Genomic DNA, 14806 nt, shown 5'->3' on the forward strand with positions numbered 1-14806 from the left:
CCTCACTTTCTTTTTCTCTTGGGTTCTTCTCTGCTCTTCCCTGTCCCTTCTCTCCCCATCCCCCTACTCCCCCCCACGTGCCCATGGCCGGCCCCCTTTCCTCTCCTCTTCTACTCTTCTTCTCTCATTAAACCTCTCCACGTGGAACCACGTTGGCTTGGTGTGTTCTGTCCAGGCACGGGCCGAGATTTAAACCCTAACAAGGGCCCTTTCTATTCTTCCTAGAGTAGAAGACACTCTAGGCCACATTAGATCAGTCTGAGATCTAGGTGCCCTTCCTCCTGAATGTAGTTTGTCCTCGTCGTAGGTACCCGTAGAGAATGAAGATTGCTGCCACAGTCCCTGCCAACCCTACCCAACCTGTCTCTTTCCTGACCACCAGCCTTTCCCAGATATGGAAGGGGAACTGTTTGCCTGGCAGTTCTCACATTCCTCCACCCTCGCCGAGCTGTTGACAGTCATCCAGACCAACTTCCTAGCCCAGGCATTCCCCAGCTACCAGGAAGATGGGAAAGATTCTCTCACCAGGCCAAGCAATACAGGTGCCTGCCCAGCCTTCTCTGCTGCCTCCCACTGCAACCCAGGGCTGCTTATGTGAATCAGGTCTGTACAGTGCTGTGTCTCTTGACCAAGTCATTTGTTTCAACACTTCAGGGACCCTGTCCCTGGCTATGAGCATTTGGACACCTGTGGGTGCTTTAGTCATTGTACACCTTCAGGAAGGCAAAGCCTGTGTCCACAATAACAAGCCCTCTATGTGGCCCTTCTGTGTTTATTCATCCTGATTTGAACGTAATTCATGACATGAGGCAGTGGCACAACCATTACCCATGTTAATGAGAAGGAAATTAGGGATGTCATTACATGGGCTGAAATCACATAGCAGCTGGATACCAGAGTCTGGACAATAGATTGTTATCAGATCTAAAACTTTAGCTATAAAATTTACAGCCTGAGGTGGTTCAGACATGGTCCCCATAGGCTCATAATTTAAATGCTTAGTCACCAGGGAGTGGAACTGTATGGGAAGGATTCAAGGGGTTAGAAGGTGTGGCCTTGGTGGAGGAGGTATGTCACTGGGAATGGGCTTTGAGATTTCAAAAGACCATAACCAGGTCTAGTCTAGTTTAGTCTAGTCTTGTCTGTGTTTGTCTGTCTGCCTCTCTCTCTCTCTCTCTCTCTCTCTCTCTCTCTCTCTCTCTCTCTCTCTCTGTCCTTCTCTGTCTCTGTGTGTGTGTGTTTTTTTCCTCTGTCTCTGTCTCTCTCTGTCTCTCTCTCTCTCTGTGTCTTTCTCTGTCTCTCTGTGTGTGTGTTTTTTTCTCTGTCTCTGTCTCTCTCTGTCTCTCTCTGTCTCTCTATCTCAAGTATATTCCATTTTACAGATAAATATAAGTATGTAAGCATATGTATAGTAAGTTCATTGATAAAAAGCAACCCGCGAAAAACATATCTCCCATTTGCCTTCCGTAATTTTTGTTTCAGTAAGGTAGCTAATCAGGTCTCTTTATAGCCCCACAAATCATAAGCTTTGGAATTGAGAGAGCCCGCAGGGTTTAAGTCACAACTTTACCCTGAGTTACTTTAGGTAAACCACTTTGAACTGCAGTGCCCTTATCTGCACAGGAAAAACAACTATGCCTTCCATGGGGCTGTTGTCAGGGCCAAAGAAAACTCCATCCCTCAAATTCTGGCACCTGTTCCCCTACTAAAGCAACCATTTCCTTGTCACTATCAAGGAGGTCAGAAGGCTATCTGTGGGGCCTATTAGCCTACCAAGGTATACAGAGGCCTCCAGGCTCACTCACCTAAACTTCTCCAGCAGGAGGATGGGGACCTCACCCAGCTTCTCATTCCTCTATAACCCTACTATTTTTGGCTAGTCCCTCTCTACTCTTCCTCTCTAGTCACCCTCTCTCTTGGTCTCCTCTGCCCACATTCTCTCTTCTCTCTTGCTGTCCCTATCTCTCTCCTCTCACGGCCAGGTCCAGTCTGTTGGCCATGTTCAATCTACTACTTTCTCTCTCCCAGCTCTACTTTCTCTCTCCCAGCTCTGGCCTCTTCCAGATGCTTCATATCTACAATAACCTCCCCCACCCACCCACCGTACCTCAGAGAGGTCATGTCCTCTGTTTACGCATCTGGGGCCAAACGCTGTTTATAGAAACAGGTGTGTGCTTCCTGGCACGCAGAGGCTACACACTTAAGAACAGCTGTGCATTCATTTACCCTTGCTCTCCGGCCACAAGTTACTCACAGTGACCCTGACAGGCCACATACCTCCATTCCTCAGTATTCTCACGACTCCCTCTTTTTCAAATCAAACCCCAGAGCTCATCTCCAGCACCCAGGCCAAATCGTCTCCTCCGAGAGGCCTTCCCCCAGCAGCTTCTACAGTGTGCTTCATTTTGCCTGGAGGTTGTCTACCCGCTTGACTCCCAAATACTGGTAAGAAGACACTGTCCCTTTCCTCTGTATCTCTTGTCTGACTGCACACACACACCACACACTCCTGGTCGACGATGCCATTTTAGATGAGCCTAAGAGGTTTTCTGTTCTGTGTTTGTTTTCGGAGCCGTGATCCCCCAGGTTGTCCCGTCTGCTTTAGCACGTAGCACGAAATCCATGTGACTCTCATACTCTCAGCACTAAAAAGGCTTCTCCGGTGCCAACTCCCAGATCAGACAACCCCCATCTGGAGACATGCTGGAGACCTGATGGAGACCTCTGCAACCAGGTGTGGCATGGGACCAAGTTTTGAACAATGGGAGCATGGACAAGAATGATGTGTGCCTCTTAAGGGTTTCCTGATGGTTGAACATAGGGATTAGAGGGAAATGAGGCCAGAGCACACTGGACGCTTACATGACGGTGACCTTATGTAAGTCCTGTGCGATTTAAATTTTAAAGGAATTTAAAAAAAAAAAAACCCTATGGTCGTTCTAAAGGATCACCTTTGTGCAACCTTGAGACTTCAGGTTTATTTCTTTCCTCCTCAGCACATGCTGTGTTTTGTCCTTAGGCTTCCCTTTGCCACCACCAACTAGGTTTTTAATGGATCCCATTCAGTTCCCTCCCAGGGTTGTGTATACCGCTGGGATTGAACCGGGAGCTTCACTTTTGCTGAGAGAGGGTCCTGCCCCTGAGCCACCATTATACCCCCAGCTTATCTATTAACGGTCTCTAAAAATATTCTGTGTTCTCCTCAATTCTTTTTCTTGTAATTCTAGTTTTATTTCCAGCCCATAATTTCATGGCTCTGTCTTTGAGTTCTCAATTTATTAATTTTTAATAAACTCTACTTTGAATAGGTACGTTACACCTCTCCCCCTAACCCAAGACCAACTCCAAACCAGAATCTATCCTGGGAGATAAGACAGCACTCCAAGAGCTCATGTGTAGTTGGCTAAGACAGAACAGTTCTGTTTGTGAGTTTCGTTCATTCCCAAATCCTTCCCACCCGTCCAGTCCAGCTGAAGACCCTTGTTCCGCCCCTCTAGGCCCTCCACAAAGCCTAATCCAATCCCAGATGTTTCACAGGCAATGCCTAAACTCTCATACGAATCTGAAATGTTTCAAGAAAAAAAAAAAAAAGCTCTTCATCCTTTTTGTCACATATAAAAGTGTCTTTGGACATTTCTAGTCTACCAGTTAGCTGAATAAATAGAAGTAAAAAACCAAAACCAAGCCACAAGAAAGGGCAACATCAGGTAGCCAGCCAGCCAGCCTCAGTGTAGCAGAGGGGATTAGCTAATGCCAAGAGGCAGGTGGATGGACCAAGATTTGACCAGGGATGCTCCCCTTGAAAGACTGCAAGAAAAGGAAGGTTATCTTGGCCAGCAAAGTCAGACTTCAGCTTGCCCCCGCAGGCCCTGGAGTGGAGGCTTAATGCCTGACTGGAGAGCAAGATGCCCACGATCAAGTCCAAGCACCTCAGCTCACGGAATGATCCGCCTTTGAACAAGTCACCAGACTGCCTTCAGCTTTTGTTTCCTCACCCACAAAACAGGTAATAGCAGTGCGTGGCACACTGGGAATGAGGAAAGGCTGTCCTGCGCGTACAAGTACCTAGCCTCATCTCCCACCACTTCCTGACTCTGATGCTCCTCCTGGGGGTCAGCCTCAGCGCAGCAATACGCTGGCCCTCGCGCCTGACCCTCTGTCTTGCAGCTCCTTCTCACTCTCCTGTCAGAGTAACTCTGTTACCTGCTGACACCTAACTGAGCTGTTTCTTCTTGCAGAGATTTCGAAACCTTTCTCCCCAGGCTGAGCACACTCGAATCGTAACACGCATCAATTAGCTTGTAATCGTTCAGTCCTGCGTACCTTCGAGCAAGTTCTGGATGGAAGAAAAGAATAGGGCTCATTTGTCTATATGCTAAAGCAAGTGCTGAGCATGGCACGCAGCAGGAACCAGAGATTTACTGAATCAATGAACAAAGTTAAGGACTCTGAGAAGGGAGGAACAGGGAAGTATGGAAAGTTTGTCTGTCTGTCACTACCTTCCAAAGCCCTACTGGTTACAGTGTGTGTGTGTGTGTGTGTGTGTGTGTGTGTGTGTGTATGTGTGTGTGTGTATGTGTGTGTGTGTGTGTGTAGTATATTCTTTAAGTAGGTAGTCTTTTGTCAAACAGATAATAGGTGCTCAATAAATATTTAAATAACAATTTATTGTTGACTGTATTCTCTAAAAAAAAGTCATTTAAGCGTCGCATCTGTAAGATAAGACCTTAATAATATCAATATTGAGTCCATTTACAAGTTTCAAAACACTGAAGGTAGCGAGCTGACCGGCTACCAATCCCAGGCTATGCTGATCAATGGGTGTCCTCAACCCTGCCCTTAACCAGACAGTGGTCATAAGTGGGTATCACAGCTCTTAAAGGGTAAGAGGGAGAGAAAGAGAAACCAAGCAAGATGCACAATGAGTCTCACCAAAAAGAAAAACGGACGGACATATGCCTGAGCAAAAGCCACACTACGCACACCTCATGGCCCCATACTCCTTGGTTTGTCTTAAAGGAATTGTAGGAAGCTCCCTCGAGCCCAGTGAGAAGAAACTCTTTGGTGAGGCTCCCCACAGACAAAACTAAGCATTTGTCCAAAAGAGTGGGGGATGCTGGCAGCGAGACACCGGCAGCAGGGTGTAGAGACAGAGGTAAAGTTCTACCACCCACTCTGAACTGCACCCCCACAGCAGCAGACATGTGGGCAACCCTCTTGCCCTCTCTGAACCTCGATTCTCTTCTTACCCGTGAAAGGGAGGTACTAGTGTCAAGATCCCAGCTTGCTGTCAGGGTTGGGTGAACACACACACACACACACACACACACACACACACACCACACACACACACATACACACACACACACACACACACACACACACACACAGGGCCTCATAATGAGAACCAAAACCACAACAAAACCTATATCATGTTTCCCTCATCAAACTAAACCAAGGCTTATACAAATGGCAATGGCGGGTACCCTCTGTCCTAGCCCAGAAGGCCAATCAAGCAGAGAGGGTTGATTGCTTCCAAGGTTAAAGTTGGATGAGGGTCTGGGTCTACAGCCTAGATGGTAGAGTACCTGCCTTGCATGCACATAGCCCCAGTCTTGCCATGAACAAAGAGAGTAAGTAGGAGTAACATCAGAAACACCGTGCAGTAGAAAACCCTACTAACTGGGAGACAGAAGCAGACCATAAGGAAAAGAATTCCACGGTCATCCTCCTGCGGCACAGTTCTCTCACAGATGCCAGGTTTCCTGGTCATCTAAAGCATATATGATATATTTATTCATGTGAACATAATTTATGAATATAGGTCAGGATAAGCTGAAGTCAACAGGACAGTGGAGAGCTGCCAAGATCCAGGGGAAACTACCGCCAGGCCTCCCTGAAGGCTTTCATGCTATTCCAGGTTCACTGAAGAAGTGGAAACCGGCCTTTCTTCCCTCCACTGGTCCCATATCCTCAGTCCTGTGTCTTCTGCTTCTTCCTATACAGACTTCCTAGAGTCCTCTGTTTCCATCCGGTTCTGGAGACCCCCTGACGAGGAGTGCACTGCCTTGCAACATAGCTTACTCCCCCATGGGCAGTTCTGTTTTCTTCCCCAGTCACCACACCCAGCCCACCCTCCCCCAGAGTGGTTCTCTATTCCACAACAGTCACTCAGTGTGGCTCCCCATGAGAGAGGCCGTTTTGAACTCCTACGGATTAGAAAGCTCCAGCCCCCACGCGGGCGGTGGTAGCACACGCCTTTAATCCCAGCACTCAGGAGGCTGAGGCAGGCGGTTCTCTGAGTTTGAGGTCAGCCTGGTCTGTAGAATGAGTTCCAGAACAGCCAGGGCTACACAGAGAAATGCTGTCTCAAAACAAAACGAAAACAAAAAAGCGAAAGAAAGAAAGCTCCTGTTTCCACATCTATTTCCTTGCCAATGTGTCATAAGCCCCCCATCTTTCAAAAGCCCTAGGGAAGCACAGCCTTCTAAAGGATCTGAAAGCAAGATGGAGTAGAAAACTTCCTCCTTCAGAGCCTGAGAACAAACATCACCTTTTCTCACCGCCCCCACTCCTGCCTCTCATCTCTGTCCTCCCCACAAATCCCCAAACCTGACCCTGAGAATAGAAACAGCCTTGGAAGGCTCCATGGGATGGAGGAGAAGCTGACAACGATGACGACATCACTCAGTTTTTCACTTGCAGCCGAGGGCACCCAACCAGGTCAGGCTAGTTCCAAAAATATCTTTTCATCCAAATACAGGCTCTTGGTGGCGTGCTGGGCAGCTACCAAGTCCAGTTTTCCAGTCCTGGTCCTCAGTGTCCCCGGTCTCACACACTGCCACCCTCCCCAGGGCTGGCTTCCTGTCACTCACTGGCATTTGCAACCGACTTCCGTATATGCAAAGTGTAATGCTCAGAATATATTTTATGAAAGCAGACAAATGTATCTTGCAGGCAAAGATTGGTTAAGTAAATGTACTCAGAATACAGACTGCATTGTAGCTGTGAAAGAAATAGCCAGCCCTCACTGCTAGGGAGACTTGTGTGTAGTACAAGCAAACTAAAAAGACCCATCTGAAAAGTGGCAGCCGTGATGTAATCCACAAATTGAGTTTGTAAAGTACTTTTGAGCCATTCCTTTGATCCCAGAACTGGGGCGACAGGTGGATCTCTGTGAGTTCAAGGCCAGCTTGAGATGCAGGCCAGTTAGGGCTACACAGTGAGATCCCATTTCAAAAAACAAATGAGCAAACATATTGTACAGGAGCATGACAGCTTGGCAGAAGGGCTGAAAGGGTCTTCCTCCCTCTGTAAAAGGGAGTCACTTTGGAGAAGTGGAAGGAAGGGCTGAGCACGTGGCTTGGTGTTAGCTTGCCTAGGATGTGTGTACCCAGGGCTTGGTCTCCAGGGCTGCAGGCAGACAAATGGACTGTGAGAGGAACAGCACACAAGGAGGAGGTTGATTTTTATTATCTGAGTACTACAAAGGAAGTTCCGTGATTCCTTTTGTGAGGGAAGACTCTTAGACTTGCATACGACTTTTATTTGATATCAGAGATGGGGGAGGGGAGACTGGGGAGGGGGGGTAGGGAAAAAGCAACAGTTGAGTTCCTGGCATGGCATACCGAGGGTGGCATGCCTCGTGCCCTAAGCAGTACTTGTTAGTAGCCAGAGACCACAGGTCGTCACTGGCTAGCCTTAGGAATGACTGGGGCTTTAATTTGACTACCGTATCTGATTCTCTCTTCCTTCTTGGGTACAACGACAGAAGAAACCAAGACTTACCAACGTCAGAGATCAAGAGGGACATTCAGCCCTTCTCCTAATAAAAAGGAACTTCAGAAAAGCATGTGGCTCGGGGATGAATGGCAGAATGACAGGACCTTCTTTGCTCCGTCCAGGAAGCAGAGAAGGGGTGGGGGGATGGGAGGGTGGGAGGAAACAGAAGGAAGAGCTACAAGCAGTCTGTGGAGGTTACCTAAACATCTGAGCAACATCAGGCACACCACGGTAGTACAGGATGCTGACCGTGGGCCCTCAGCCTAAGGGCCCTCCCTCAATCCATATGGAAACACTGCCTCTGAGGAAGGAAAGCTGGGCTCAAGTATGGTTCAGGCCTAACTAACACTGGCTACCTGAATTACCTTAATCACAGTCACAAATGTGCTGAGGTAGACAGACAGACAGACAGATCGATCCACGCCTCTTGCCAAAAGCAGACAACTGGTAAGAGGTGACTCTTGCTCAAATCAGGTCTCCTGACTCTAACTTCAGTGTTTCTTACACTCTCTTTGTCTCTTTGGGACATGGCATGACCTTCATATCTGACCAGGAAAGCTGAAAAAGTTCCCAGGATTGCTGTGTCCTCCCCCTCTTTGGCCCGCTCCCCATGAACTTGAAGGGTTCCATAAAGGCAAGACAAGAGACAGGCCCCGAGCCAACACAGCTCAGTGCCTTAAATATGCACCACAGGGCTGAGTGAAATATCTACGGCTAGGCTGATAAGATGTCTGGGGCATGCTTTAAAGTTAGCATGGGGTTGAGGCAAGGTTATAGGTCTCAGCCATGCATTTTCATAAGGAGTGGACAAGGAGTACAGAACTCACTGCTCACTTTTTTTTTTTTTTTTTGGTTCTTTTTTTCGGAGCTGGGGACCGAACCCAGGGCCTTGTGCTTCCTAGGCAAGCGCTCTACCACTGAGCTAAATACCCAACCCCCTCACTGCTCACTTTTGATGTGCGTTTGAAGTTTTCCATAATAAACAAAATGAAACTGAATCTCCCTTGACTTGCCATTTAGTTGACAAGAGGCTCCACTTTAATTAGCCCTCCCTAGTGACAAAAAAGCCACACCCTGATTTCATGGTAAGAAAACCATGAGGGCCACATCTAAAACCTTTTTGGGGGTAGGAGGAGGGGGGTATTAACAATTACTGAAGGCTTGACCAGGCACTGGCCTTCTATCTTGATATCATCTTACAACTGCCCTGTGGAATTAGGCCCACTAGCCCCCTTTCTCAGAGAGCACTAATTGATGCTAAGTACTGTCAAAGGCTGCTCCTTTTAGCATAACTGTAGCCATTTTTTATTCAGTCTCCATTTTGCTCAGAAGGTGAAATTAAGTTTAGGTTCTCTGACTCCACTTCCCAGACGTAATTATCTGACCTTCAAGAATGCTACAAAATAACCCAAAAGGCTATGGCTGAATCCCTTGTACTCTGTTATCTCAAGGTCCTGGGACTCCCCAGTTCACAATCTGTATCTTCCCCTCTTACTTCACCTAGGATCAACGAGCTCAAAGGATAGCTGAGAATACTTTGTCTAATTAGCAAAAAATGTTGTAGCACTTCACTGCTTGCCTTTAAACTTTTGAACCTGGTTATTCCTATAAAAAGCATGCCCCGAGGATGACTATTGCCACGATTTGACTCCCAAGTCCTTTTTGTGGCCCTGAACAGTCAGCCTTGGTTGTGTGTGTAATAAACTACTCTTGCTAAACTGATACCCATCTGAACTGTGGTTTGTGTGGCTATTCCTGAACCCCGACAAGTACAAGAAGAAGACTGTCCATACCTCCACGGGCAATGAACAGCAAGCAAGAATTCAAATTCTGAATTGCTTGGGCTCTAAGTTTCTATGCCCTTTCACTCGAAGACTTCATATGTAATTACACCAACTCTCCTAAGTTTCCCCAACAGTCACGCCTTTTACAACATAACCCAACGGTTCCCGACATCAGGCTCCATGCTGTGGAAATTCAAGAAAGTAAATCATATCAAGTGAAACAGTACGAATGACCAGGCATAAGAGCTTGTCTCTGTGAGCAATGGCATCTGGCATTTCTCTCTCGTCGCCCGTGTTCCCTCCTTTAGATCACAAGGTTTGTACTCAATGTGTCAAGTGAATTAATAAACGACCCTGGGGTTGCTCACTGAGCATTTACAGACACTTTACTATTGGGTTTTCAGGGAACAGGGAAACAAGACCATAGCTCAAAGGCCATGCACAGCGTCCTTCTCCCTCTACTATATTTGTCAGTAACTCTGGATTTCTCAAAGAAAAACCTTGGCTAACATTTGAAGGCTTGAGGCAAGAATGGGATAGGAGAGAGGCGGCAGCTCCACCCTTCACATGCCCTCACTGAAACAAGCAACAAAGGGCTCAGATCTCAAGGGAACATGAGAACCTGAAGGTGCTAGGCAGCTGATGTGGTCATCATCAAAACCTTATTGCAAAGTGTGAAATAGAAAAGCTGTCACTATTCACACAACGATACTCAATAATTTTGAAAAGAAAAACAAAGCCATAGAGATAATATGTATTTATAAATCAAAAATATATGCATTTATATTTATATTATTATAACATATGCTTTATATATTATCTTATATTCATATAATTGTATTTAATAATGTATTTAATAATATAATATTATATATGCATATTTGTATATAATGTATATATTAGTATCAATATACTGTATTGTATATATATACTATACATATATACTATATTATATATATCATACAATATAGTATATTGTATGATATATATAATATATTAGTATTGCAAGTGAGTCTATAGAAATGCAACTGTGGGAATACGAAGTTTGAGAATGCATGCAGACAAGCAATTATGTATATAATATTATATTTTACATTATATATTATATTTTTTACATTTTATATATTGCATATTATATATTATACATTGTATATTATATGTTATTATATATTATTTTGAAATTAAAAAGCCATCAAGATAGATAAATAAATAAATATATTTTGTTTTGTTTTGTTTTAAACAAAATCCAAAAACCAAATTACCAGATAACGCATGGCTGTTTGGGATAGTGGAATTTTTTTTATTTCTGTTTCTCAATCCTTTTTTGCATTTTGTAAATGTTCTACAGTGGGAATGTCTCATTCTTATAACTGGAAAACTTTGATTATGAAATGTGACATGACCTTTTTAGTAATTGCTTAGTAAAACCATACCTAATATGTTAATACAGAACAATAACATTGCAGAATATGTTAGCTTTGCAAATGAGCCTATAGAAACACAGCTATGGGAGTCAGAGTGCTATCATGAGGTTTGAGAATGCATGCAGACAAGCAAGAAAAAAAAAAAACGGTGTTTCACTTCTCAAGTTCTTCTTATCCAGGAATGCCACACACTAATGCCAGTTATGAGCAGTGAACTACAGCCCATGCCCTCCTCAGACCCTACGGCCCCCAGCAGCATCTACTTCCCAGGACAGCCAGGGCACAGACTGGCAGGTTAGAAGTCAACCACAGTAAATAGCTAAGTGGAGTCTCTGTCTTCTGACTTCTGTCCTTTGCTTTGCAAATATTTGCAAAGCAGCTCCCCAGAACAAGAGGGAAATGAGCCACTTGGCAAAGCGATTCTCAATCCTGAGAATCACAATACCTGCCCTCAGCACCCATTCCTCTGCTTGAAAGTCAAACCTATTTAAATCCTTTAGGATTTAAGGGTGTTGTTATAGCAACCTAACTTTGACTTTACTCTGGGGTACCGACAACTTGTTTGATGCAACACCTTCCCTTTGACGCAAAAAGGGACACTAAAAGCAGGTTGACTGTGTTTCTGTGTATTAGGGAGCAGGTAATTTCTCTTCTCGGGTCCTTAAAGTTTTCCCACGTGAAAACAAAGGGAGCCTCAACTTCATTTCCATCCTGAGGAGACAACCTCACCTGGCTGGGAACAGAAACTTCAGAAAGGAATCCCAGTCTGCAGAGTTTGGTTGGCTGTTTAGAATTACAGTACTTTGGAGACTGGAATTTTGCAGGTCCAGAGGCTAATTACTTTATCTTGGGCTAAGCTCTGGTCCTTCAGAACATCCGTTTCTTGGACCACCACCACCCCACTCCATCACCACTCCCTCATCCTGGTCCATTCTTTAGCCAGCTCCTGCCCCACCCCCCAACCCTGACTCCCGTGTTGGAACTAATATGTTTTGACAACATATAAAAAGCCTTCTAGAATCTACTAACTTAGCAGGAAACTACCTTCAACCAGTCTCAAGCTAAGAATACCACCAGCTAGAATCTTGACCCTATAGAAAAGCTTCCCAAATTTCTATGTGCCTGCCTCTCTGGTGGCACATACCAACACCTGCCAATGTATTCTAAACTTTCCTTAACTCTCGACTTTCTCTGCTCAGGAAAACTCAACATTGCAAGAAGCTGCTTCCACATTGCAACATAGATTTTGGGATAACCTAAATCTGTGTTCCCAGGCCACGGTCACTCAAAGTGGCTCCAGAATACACTCTCTCCTCCTATTCCTGTAAATTGAGAGCTGCGGTTTTGTACGTTGACATTACGAAGTTAAACAGCCTGGAAATGAAGGGGAACGTAAACACACCTAGGCGGTGAGAGGATGGACAGAAAAGCCGCAGACCACAGCTAGCTAGCTTTGGAGAAACTGACCTGCTTCTCTGCTAAACACAAAAAGCAATTACTTCCACGGGACTCCTAAATAATAGATAAATTAATTAAATCAAATCAATGAAAACACTGTTTCGTTCTCTAGTGAGGGGCTCAGGAGCAGCGGGTTACGAGAGACATTTTCCTCCCAGCAGGGCTGATGTCCACAGCCTCTGCTTCTGCCGGAACAAAGGCTTCTTAGCGCCGCAGGCAAAACATCTAAGCCTCTATAGTTGGCCCAGGTTCAATTTGAGAACAAGGGGGCAGCCAGGAGAGCAGAGCAAAGTTATGAAGCAGGACAGGCTGGGAAGTAGGGAAATGCCAACTCTCTCTTCTCCACTAAGCAGAGAACTCCTGAAAGTCATAATGGAAGGGTGCAGCTTCCAGTTTGAATTATTTTCTTTGTTTCACTCCGCTCTGCCTAAGGCTACTGCTTTTTAAGCCAACCGCAGAATCCTCTGGATGCAGGCCGAGCAGTTGGAAGACCCACACTCAAGGGGCTGAACTCTCAGACCTTAGCTTCCTGCCAGTGAAATAGAAGGTTCCTTAGCTGCCGCCTGGACCTTTTTCAATAACAATGGTTCTAGTTCTCTTCAGTGGCAGGTTAGTCTCCACAGGGACTACTCAAGGTGAAGCATCAGATAGGTAAGATGCTGTCACTCCTGCACAAGTCGCCTAGGATCTATTCACCGCCCCCTTCCGATCCCCAACTCATCCTCAGGGCTGACAAGCCCAGACCTCACTACGCTAAAAATGCCGCTGCGTGAACGGAATGAAAGTAAAGGGGAAGGCACAGCAAACAGCGGACCTACCTCTGCGAGTGCCTCCGATAAGCCCCGGTCTAGATGAGGGGTCCTGGGTGGCCTTGTGTGAAGAGGAACCAGTGACACCAGGAATGTCTAGGCACAGGGAGCGCCCAGGCGAAGAGCAAGCGAAACCCAAGACCTCACTGGTGGATTTAGTTAAAATGAACTATTCTTTCAGCAGGCTAGGGAGGCGCTCGAGATTCTCCAACAGAGGCAGTCTCCAGAGCATGGGGACAATGGTGTGTCGGGCAGGGTCTGTTTTAGAAGGGTTCCTACAGACCCTTAGTTCAACCCACGACTCTTAAGAAAACCTCAGGGAAGAGGCGAGGACTTGTCCGTTTCACCTCAAAACCCGTGCCAAGGGGTGAAGCATACTTGGGGGTGAGAGATGGGAGTTTTTGTAGACTCTTTCTTGTTTGTTTGGGGGTTTTTTTCCCCTTTAAAAATCTACAGGTTTAGTCCAACCCTTCACAGGGCACCGAGGCGAAACGTCTCTTGCCACCCAGCAGTAGGTGGCCTCCAAGCGCCGCACCCGTTGGAACAATAACCTACCCAAAGGAGGTTCAGCAGGGATGGCTGCGCCCCGATCCCTGGCGGGGCACACGTGCGTTTGTTGTGGTGCCTGCACTCCTTCTCCCTCCACCAGACTTAGTTTCCTGATCTGTAACCCCGGTGAGCAAGATCTAAGGGGACCCACACTCTGCAAGGCAACGCCTTACACAATACAGACGCGGTGGTGTAGGTTCCTGCGGCCCCGCACACGTGGGTTTGTTATGGGTGCGCAGGCTGCCTTGCCAGGGGAGGCCAAGGCGGTCCCTCCCCTGGACGGGCGACAGACATCCCCAGCCCTGGGCGGCGACTCCCACCGGCGCAACACGGAATACCTCCCTGCGCAACCCTGCACTCTTCCTCCCGGCCCGTGGCCCGCCTCGCCCCGACTCACTTGCGGCGCTCTCAGCCGGGAAGGCGGCGGCGGCCCCGGAGCCCACCGAGCGCTCGCGCGGCGCGCAGCCCGATTCTCTTTGTTAGGGTCGGGCAGTGCCAGGGCGGCTCCCCAGCCCAGCCTGGTGCTCAACTCCGCTCCCCCAGGTGCCTCCGGACCTCACCCGGCCGAGGGAGAAGAGCCCGGGACTCAAGCTCCGAGTGAGTCCCCTTGAGAAGGGATCTTCTGGGGAGCAGAGAGGGACCGGCAGATGTGGGTGCAGAGGTCCGGGAAGGAGGAAAGAAAAGCACTGCAGACCGGCGGGAGGAAGCGAGGTCTCCGTTATGCAAATAGAGTCGTTAAAACTAGAAGAGGGCTTTATCATACCGGTCCCAAACCATCCTGGCCCTCTGGAGGTCGCTAGCGAGCAGGCTCAAGGTTAAAGGTGCCTGCTTAGGGCTCCGGTTCATGCAGGGAATCTTGCGGTCCGTCCACAAAGAGCAAGCCTGGGGGCGGAGCAATGCGGCAGGCAAGGAAGCCCAAATGCTGCCTCCACCCCCAACCCCTGCGTGTCCCGATGGATTGAATTCAGTGTTATCTGGTAAAATCGCTCTTACCAGGGTG

At 47.1% G+C, this 14806-nt stretch overlaps 1 protein-coding gene across 7 annotated transcripts in view; it reads right to left on the reverse strand.

Moving 5' to 3' along the window:
• The window catches only part of St6gal1 (ST6 beta-galactoside alpha-2,6-sialyltransferase 1), a 126631-nt gene extending 111930 nt beyond the window's left edge, over positions 1–14701 (reverse strand). For 2 of the 7 annotated variants that reach the window (XM_039087995.2, XM_063270296.1), the window contains exon 1: positions 14570–14701. The gene's annotated coding sequence lies outside the window, so the exon portion shown is untranslated. Of the gene's footprint in view, positions 1–13266; positions 14066–14203 lie in introns of those variants that run through there. The other 5 variants (XM_039087993.2, XM_006248501.3, XM_039087996.2 and 2 more) reach the window with 5 other exon arrangements.
• Positions 14702–14806: the final 105 nt, after the last annotated feature.

This window comes from Rattus norvegicus, chromosome 11 (assembly GCF_036323735.1).
Source record: "Rattus norvegicus strain BN/NHsdMcwi chromosome 11, GRCr8, whole genome shotgun sequence".
NCBI classification, from domain to species: Eukaryota; Metazoa; Chordata; class Mammalia; order Rodentia; family Muridae; genus Rattus; species Rattus norvegicus.